Source organism: Carcharhinus amblyrhynchos, chromosome 28 (assembly GCF_965287045.1).
Source record: "Carcharhinus amblyrhynchos chromosome 28, sCarAmb.v2.hapA, whole genome shotgun sequence".
NCBI classification, from domain to species: domain Eukaryota; kingdom Metazoa; phylum Chordata; class Chondrichthyes; order Carcharhiniformes; family Carcharhinidae; genus Carcharhinus; species Carcharhinus amblyrhynchos.
Window position 1 is genome coordinate 34754209 of NC_137351.1, and position 9089 is coordinate 34763297.

General features: G+C 46.9%; 1 pseudogene; it reads left to right on the forward strand.

The window, feature by feature from the left end:
- Positions 1-3556: 3556 nt before the first annotated feature.
- On the forward strand, positions 3557-4893 carry LOC145359440 (retinol dehydrogenase 10 pseudogene; annotated as a pseudogene).
- The last annotated feature ends 4196 nt before the right edge of the window (positions 4894-9089 follow it).

The following is a 9089-nucleotide window of genomic DNA, read 5'->3' on the forward strand; positions in this document are numbered from 1 at the left end:
GACACCAACACTCCAGGCCTGCCGCCACACACACCTCCCCGGACACCAACACTCCAGGCCTGCCGCCACACACACACCTCCCCGGACACCAACACTCCAGGCCTGCCGCCACACACACCTCCCCGGACACCAACACTCCAGGCCTGCCGCCACACACTAACTGAGGTCCCGGAGACACAAAGCTCAACCGCCGCCAACGCTGCACAAGCGCAAGCGCACAGTGCAGCAGAACAACGGGGCGGGGCCGGGAGGAGAGTCCAGGAGGAGAACCAGGCTGAGGCGGGGCTAGGAGGGGGACAAGGCTAGAGGCGGGGCCAGTAGGAGGGCCAGTATAGGGGCGGGACTGAGCTGAGGCGGAGCCAAGAGGGGGCGGGGCCAAGCTAGGGGGCGGGGCCGGGATAGGGCGGGGCCGGGCTAGGGCGGGGTCAGGAGGGCCAATTGGAGGGGGAGGCGGGGCTAAAGGGGCGGGATCAGAAGAGCGCAGCTGGGGGCGGAGCCAGGAGAAGGGGTGGGTTGGACTGGGGGCGGGGCCACTGTTGCTGAATGAGTTCAATCACAGTTATGGCTGGGCTCAGACTCAGGTGCAGATTTAATATAAACTGACAAAATATTCACTACGGTTTCCTCCCACAATCCAAAGATGTGAGGGTTAGGTTGATTGACCATACGAAATTGACCCTATGTCAGGTTAGGAGGGTAACTTTACAGCCTGGGTGGGTTTGTTGTCAGGGCAGGCGCCATGGCTGAATGGCCTTCTTCTGCACTGCATTGATTCTATGACCATGAGTCTCAAGCCTACAAACACCCTGACCCCCTCCAACCGACCCCCATCTCGAATCCCTCCTCCCAACCCCACTGACCCCAAACCCCTCTAATCCTCTCCCCTATCATCCCCTCCCCCTGAAATGGAGACACAGCTGATAGAAAAGAGGAACACTTCCTTGAGAAGATTCCATTGTCTCTTGTAGGGCAAGCTCTTGTAGGGCAAACCTAGAGGTCATAGTTTTAGGATAAGGGGTGGCAGATTTAAAACTGAGATGAGACAAAATTGGAAGTCACTTCCTCACAATTTGGTGGATGCCGGAACATTCGGTAAATTTAAGGACATAGACAGATTTTTAATAATAGTTTGAAGGGTTATGGAGAGTGAGGAGGAAAGTGAAATTGAGCCAAGATCAGCCATGATCAAACTGAATGATGTAACAGGCTCTAAAGGCTGAATTGTCTACTCCTGCTCCTTTTTCCTATGTCCTTACTGAAGCCATTGCCTGAAAGTGAAGCTATAGGAGTAGCTGGCTTCACAATGCAGTTGTTCATTTCAGCTTCAGCAGAAAGTTTTGTAAGAATGAAAATAGAGTAAGCACCTGGGAAATGCAGTTGCTGTGCATGTGTCAGATCATCAATGAAAGCCAGTAATGTGCTTCATCCGATTTGTATGGATCACATGCAAAAGGGAACACATTCTTTGCTGATGTACATGTTAAGGTTGCTTAGTGGACATGTCAATAGATTGAGAAGTTCCTTTGGTAAGGTCTCACATTCATAATGTGTCCAAAGTTTTCACAAGCTCTGAGGGATTGAGATTGAACTGTCAGGGTTGGCATTATGGGCATTTTGAGATGAGAGTGTGTGGCTCAACTGCAAGGCTGTATCAATGAAAAGGGTGGTGAATCTCTGGAATTCTCTGCCCGTTGAAGTGGTGGAGGCTGCCTCGCTAAATATTTTTAAGACGCGGGTTGATAGGTTTTTGATAGGCAAGGGGATTAAGGGTTATGGGGAGAGGGTGGGAATGTGGAACTGAGCCACGATAGATCAGCCATGATCTTACTGAATGGCGGGGCAGGCTCAAGGGGCTAGATGGCCTTCTCCTGCTCCTATTTCTTATGTTCTTAAAAGCTATTAGTGCAGATATAGCTGTGAGGCATATGCGAGTGGGAGGTCAACTACTTCTGCCCAGTGTTCATTAAACTCTTGCATCTTTCATTCTCCAGGGAGAAGGAGGTTTGAATAATGAAGGCTGTGGACAATACCGCCTTAATGATGGCGCTGATGTGACAAAGGAACAGGATCCGGCACCACCTAGCACAGTTTCAAGAGGAGGGCCGGCCTACTATTCATGGTCCAGGGGAGCCCCAGAGGACAAGAAGGTTGGACCCATCCCAAGGGGGCAGCTCGCACAACCAAGAGTCTACTAAAGACTCTCCTATCTGGAGATTAGTGACAGACATTGCCATGCCCTTCTGGACTTCTGAAGAGATGTGGTGGATCATATCTACATATTCTGTGGGAGGATCAAACACCCCATAGGCTGGGAAGACATCCCTTGCTACTGCCCCTGAAGGTCACTGTCACACTCAATGTATTTGCCTACTTCAGGGATCCACAGGGGACCTATGCAGCATCTCACAACCCTCAGGACGTAATTGTATTAAGGAGGTGACAAATGCCATCTACAGTAAGGTTCATTGCATGTGAAGTTTACATAATTTTGGGGGTTTGCAGCTGCCCCAGGCTTACTGAGATGACAGGGTGCAATCAGTTGCACACAGTATGGTATTGAGAACTCCATGGCAACAACCCCCTGATGTTCACTAACAGTATAGGGTTCCACTGCATCAACATTCAACTGGTGTGTGATCATCAGAAGAACATCAAGCATGTTTGTGCCAGTTACCCTGGGAGTGGCCATAACTCATGCATCCTGAGACTGTCCCAAGTGCTTCACATATTTGAAGAGCCTCAACGGATACACGGATGGCTGCTTGGGGATAAGAGTTACCCACTCAATACATGGCCCACGACACCAGGGTGTCATCCTCTGAATCACTCAGAGGAGCGATACAACGAGGTGTAAAGCAACATAATCCGTTATCAAACAGGCCATTGACATCCTAAAAATTTGTTTCTGATGTTTAGACTGCTCAGGTGGGGCTCTGCAGTACTCTCCACAGAGGGTGTCCACACCATCGTGCTCTGCTGTGCCCTTCACGACCTGCCGATTCAAAGTGGCGGGCAGGGGGGGTGGGGGGACGGTGGAGGTCCCCCTTGCCAGAGAGAAACTTGGAGGAGGCTGAGAGTTCCTGGGATGAAGAGTAGGCTGGGCAGGAACCTGAACTGGGAGATAAGGGTCAGCTTCTACATGAGGCTCTTGAAGAAGCACAATGTGAAAGACATGCCCGTTACACACTAATAGCCGCATGGTTCCAGGATAATTAAAGTACAGGCAACGGGACACAGCCACATTCCCTCTGTCCCTTAGTGCCAGAGCACTGGAAGGCTTTTACAAGCAGTGACATCGGGAGTAAGTGCAGCATTCAGACTTGCACCTTCAAATTTCATGATTCATTCAGTTCTGTTCATTAGAAAGGTCAGCAGTGAGCCCTCTATTGATGCATTCTGGGAGGTGATGGTTTCTCTCACATCTTAGGTGCTCGCATGTCAGAGCCATGGCATCAAACAGAACATGGATGGACTCATCCATTCTTCGCTCTAGTTGCTGCTTTTATAACTATACCTCATTTTCCACTACCCTGTCGCTGCATCTCCAGCTTGTGACATGACTACTCCAGAAGCTCAGCCTCAGTGGGTGCCTGATCTGCAGCAGTCCTCTGAGTGCCAGAGACCTGGGCTGTCAGTGCCTGACTGCTGTAGAGATGTGTTTCTCAGGTGTTCCCCAGATTGCTATCCTGAACCTACTCTGTTACTAGGACTCATTGAGGTCTGTGTCTCTGAGCTGGTGGAGGGGACAAAGGAATGTAGCGAGGGGTCTTCCTTGAATGGATCCTCAGCTTCCTCGTGAGAGGTGCTTTGGGGCTGGGGCTTATGTTGAATCTCGCAGTGTGTGAGGACCTGCTAGTCTCTCTAAGAGGTAGCAAATAGATTTAGTTCAAGAACAGACAGAATACAACATTGCGAGCCTCGCACTGAGAATGTCAGGAAGTTAGTAACTCATGGAGGGCTCATTGATACTGGCTTGTTAAGAGAAGCTGGTTTTGCCTTCCCCACAGCAACACTCTCTGACCTCCCCATGTAAACTTGACAGCATCCATCTTGAACCTTGAGGTACACAATATCTGCTTTCCCTTCTCAGGTTCTGGACATCTCCCTTTTTGTGTCAGCTTGGCCTGGATGAAGACACATAGACAGAATGTAATGAGAAGAGATAGCCAAGAGGTTGGGAAGCATACATGCCCACAGTATGTGCTGACCCCATCCCAGTAAGGTGTAAGGATGGAGTTTCTGCAGCATGATAGAGATGCTGGTGGTGTTAATGTGCCCATGAGATAGTCAGTGGTGATGTGATCCTTGCTAATTATTGTATATTCATTCATGGAATGTGGGTGCTGCTTACTGGGCCAGCATTTATTGCCTATCCCTAACTGCCCTTGAAATCCTCGAGTGTCCTGATGAACTTATCAAGAGGACCATGATGGTCAACTGCCACACTCACTTTTGGACCGCCAAGGTATTTCTTCCCAAGATGCTGGAAATGAACCATGAACATATTGTGAAAGTGGCAAGTTCCTTAGGGTTGTCCAGCACTGCTGGTGTTGAGGATTACTGTGCAAGCAAATTTGGAGCAATAGGATTTCACAAATCCTTGAGCCATGAGTTGAAGGCATCAGAGAAAGATGGGATCAAGATGACACTTGTCTGACCGTATTTAGTGGACACCGGCATGTTTCATGGCTGCAGAATAAGAATTTGAGCCATTCCTTCCATCTTTGAAACCAGAATACTGTGTGAAAGAAGCAATGAAAGCCATCCTCACAGACCAACCCAATAATTAGTACACCTCGGCGAATGTATACAGTAACATTCATGAAAAGCATTATGCCATGGGAAGCTGTCGTTTGTATGTACCGGTTTTTGAGAGCTGTTAAGTGCATGTAGCCATTCATTGCTGAGAGAAAACAGGCTTTAAACAACAATGAAGCCAAATGAAATACCGTTATTATTGAGATAATATTATAGACACAATAAGATGCAGGAGCAGAAGGCCATTCAGTCCATCGAGTGTGCTCTGCCATTCAATGAGATCATGACTAATTTGATAGAATCCTCAACTCCATTTTCCCTTCTGCATGAGATCCCTGAACAATGTAACCCTTTGAATGCATAATGTCAGAAAGAAATGTGAGATTGGAGTGAAGAGGATGTTGACCTATCTGCAGAGTGCATGAGATTATTCATCATCTTCCAGCACTCAGTTTTAGAGGTGGTTGTCCAATGTACTTACCACATTCACAATGGCCTCCCACATTGGCGAGGCAAAGTTGATGGACTTCCTGATGCCTTCCCTGAGATAAACGTTCTCCCTCTGTTGTCACACACCATTGATGAGATCCTGCAGAGACTCATTTGCAAGTCCTGGGAACTGATTTCATCTTTCCAGCAGCCACTTCCACACATCTCCTTCTGAAAGCTGGGCTGGAGAGAGCGAGAGTGGCATCTAAATATGGCGCCTGAACCTTAAATCCCGTGAGGTGATGGCAGTACAAATAAATGGGTTCCCAAATCATCATGTGATTCAGAGAGAAACCCACCAATGCAAAATTAATGAGCAAACAGGTGCGAAATTGGCCACAATTTCCCACATCACCCAGTGAGAAATGCACCATGGCACCCACCTGTCACTGAGTAAAAATGAAAAACTCCACCCATCATGTTTAGGTGAAGGCTTTTGGAACAAAACTAGAAAAGCATGAATGAAAGCATTAAACATTCACAGGAGATAAGGCATCATTTTAGATGTCATCATTTCATTGTGAAATATGATTAGTTTCAACCTTTTTTTTAAATTTACTTTCAATTACTGGGAAAAAAATTACAATTAAAAAATGGTTTTGAGATTACAATGGACAGATAATATTGTGAAGACCATAAGATGTAGGAGCAGAGATAGGCCATTGAATGGCAGAGCAGACTTGATGGATTCAATGAGATCATGACTGATCTGATAGAATCCTCAACTCCACTTTTCCTTTTGCGTAAGATCCCAGAGATACATTAGCTTTTGTAATGTAACTGAATGTAACCCAACCCATTCTAAATGTTGACATTAGCAAGAAGTTGACACCACAAAAGTGTTGCTAAAACGTGACCACAGGAAGTGCTTGCATATGTAAGACATTGAACATTTTGCAGAAATAACTCTGAAGCAGTTGGTCAGCTGAATGTTGACAAATTGCCTGGGATGTGCCAGTGAAAGGCCCAGTTTATTTGAATGGACAGACCTCATTCACCTGCAGGCAGTGAGCTGCATACCTGCCCAACAGCATTGTGGAGCAAATTTCTGTACGGTTCACGTTGCTGACATTAGCAAAGTTAACTTTTAACATAGGCTGTCAACAGTATTGTCCATAGCCATGGTGGAATGTGACTCAACAGAAGAAGTAAGAGTTAATAATGACAATCATCTGCTGAAGTAAATAAATGAAGTAAGTCTGCCTCTGAATAAGCAGAAGGTTCTGGTGAAGGTACTTTGTTGTGCCTTTGCTATGCCTATGTCCTGTTATCAGGACTTAGGCCAACACTGGGCAAAGTGCTACATTTGCAAGAAAGCTCATCTTGCCAAGGAATGGTGCGTAAACAGAGAAACACTAGCTGAAGGAAACGGCAGTCACTGTATACGATTGTTGAACAGAACCAGGTTGGGACCCATACAATCCGAAGCACAAGGATGTCCAGTGGAAATTTTCAGGGTGTCATAGTCCAAGTAGTGTTGGATGAAGATCTAGTAAACATGGAGGTCTACATGGGTGCACCAGTCAGGGTGATTCCTGAAATGGACTTCCATGAACTTTTCTTTAAAATTGTTCTGTAGGTGGGTGTATCATTTAGCTTGGCCTGCATTTATTGTCCATCTCTTATTGCCCCTTGAGAAAATTGATGTGGCCTGCCTTCTTGAACCGCTGAAGGTACACCCAGAATGCTGATAGGGAGTGCCAGGATTCTGAGCCACTAAACACGAAGGAATGGCGATATATTTCCAAGTCAGAATGGTGTGTTACTTGCAGGGGAACTTGCAATTGGTGGTGTTCCCATGCATCTGCTGCCCATATCCTTCTAAATGGTAGAAGCCCAGGTTTAGAAGGTGCTGTTAAAAAAGTCTTGGTGAGTTGCTGGAGTGCATCTTGTAGATGTTTCACATTACTGCACTGTGTCCATGGTGGAGTGACTGTTTAAGTTGTGGATGGGATGACTTGAATGTAGGATGGTTGATCAGTGAGTTCACAGATCATACGAAAATTGGTGGATGATTGATAGTGAGGAAGGTCATCTTAGATTACAGAAGGATATAGACAGGCTGGTCAGAATGGTTGATCAATGGCAAAAGGAATTCAATCCAGACAAATATGAAGTGATGCACTTTGGCGGAATAATCAAGTTAGGGAACAGCAGAACCCTGGGAAGCACAGAGGATCAGATGGACCTTAGTGTGCGTATAGACTGGTCCCTTAATGTAATAAGACAGTTGAATAAAGTGGTTAAGAGGACATATGGTACACTTGCCTTTATCAGCTGAGGCACAGAATTTACAAGTAGGGGGGTTACCTGAAACTGTATAAAACATTGATTTGGCCACAGCTAGAGAACTGCGTGCAGTTCTGGAATCCACTTAATAGGACTGATGTGATAGCATTGGAAAGGGTGCGCTGAAGATTTACCAGGATGTTGCCTGGGCTGCAGAGTTTTCATTGAGAAGAGAGATTGGATAGACTGGGGTTATTTTCCTTGGAACAGAAGAGACTGAGGGGGATACAACTGACATAGAGTCATAGAGGTTTACATCATGGAAACAGACTCTTCAGCCCAACTTGTCCATGCAGCCCTTATTTTTTTCTGAAACACCTAAACTAATTCTTAGCTACTTGCCTTGCTGCCTTCAGGGATTTTTGGACATGCTCCCCAAGGTCCCTCTGTTGCTCTCCCTTTTTGTTTTCCTGAAGTACCTTTTATTAATGTTTTGTTTGCACTTCAGTCCCACGCTCCTGATCTACAGAAACCTGGTGCGGGATGGCGACCTTCTCGTGAACCTACCCCTGGGCCTGGTGAAGCACGCCATTTACAGGTCCAGGCAGCGGGTGATTGAGGAGGCCATACATCCTGACTGTCTGCCCCTCTACCGCGGCTATGTTTGCAGCCAGGTGTCCACAGGCGCAGCTGACGCCTTCCATGCCCGTTGGGCACTGCAGGGGCTGGGGTGCATCATTGACGCTAATAATTACATTTTAATTTGATGCTTTCAAGTTTCCTTTGTACTTTGATTTTGTTCGGGCTGATCCCCTTCCTTTTGGGGAGCTGCCCCTTTTACTTCATCCTGATTTAACTTGAGTTTATTTGGTTTGACCTTAAAAGAGGCCCAAGGTCCCTCCGGTCCTCTGTACTTCCTAGCATCCTGTCGTTCATTATGTATTCCCAGTTCTTGCAGGTCAAACCAAGTAAACAAACTTAAATTACGTTCAGACAAAGAAAAAGGGGGCGGCTCCCCAAAAGGAGGGGGAACGGCCCAAACAGAAACAAAAAGTACAAAGGAAACCATTATGTATTCCCATGCCTTGTTAGTCCTTCCAAATGATTCACCTCACACTTTTCAGGGTTAAATTCAATTTGCTACTGCCTGCGCGCAAAAGGTTGTTACAGGTTAGGGGGCATGGAGTTAGGGGTAAGGTGTTAGCATGGATAGGGGATTGGCTGTCAAATAGGAGGCAGAGAGTGGGTGTCAATGGGTTGGCGGTTGGTGACTAGTGGAGTGCCCCAGGGATCGGTGCTGGGGCCTCAGCTATTTACCATTTATATAGATGATCTGGAGGAGGGAGCCGAGTGTAAGGTGTTGAAATTTGCCGATGACACAAAGATAAGCGGAACGGCAAATTGTGCGGAGGGTGTGCAAAGTCTGCAGAGGGATCTAGATAGGCTGAGCGAGTGGGCAAGGACCTGGCAGATGGAATACAATGTTGGCAAGTGTGAGGTTATCCACTTTGGTAGGAATAATAGTAGGAAGGATTACTACTTACAGGACGAAAAGCTGCAGCATGCTACGGTGCAGAGGGACCTGGGGGTCCTTGTGCATGAGTCGCAAAAAC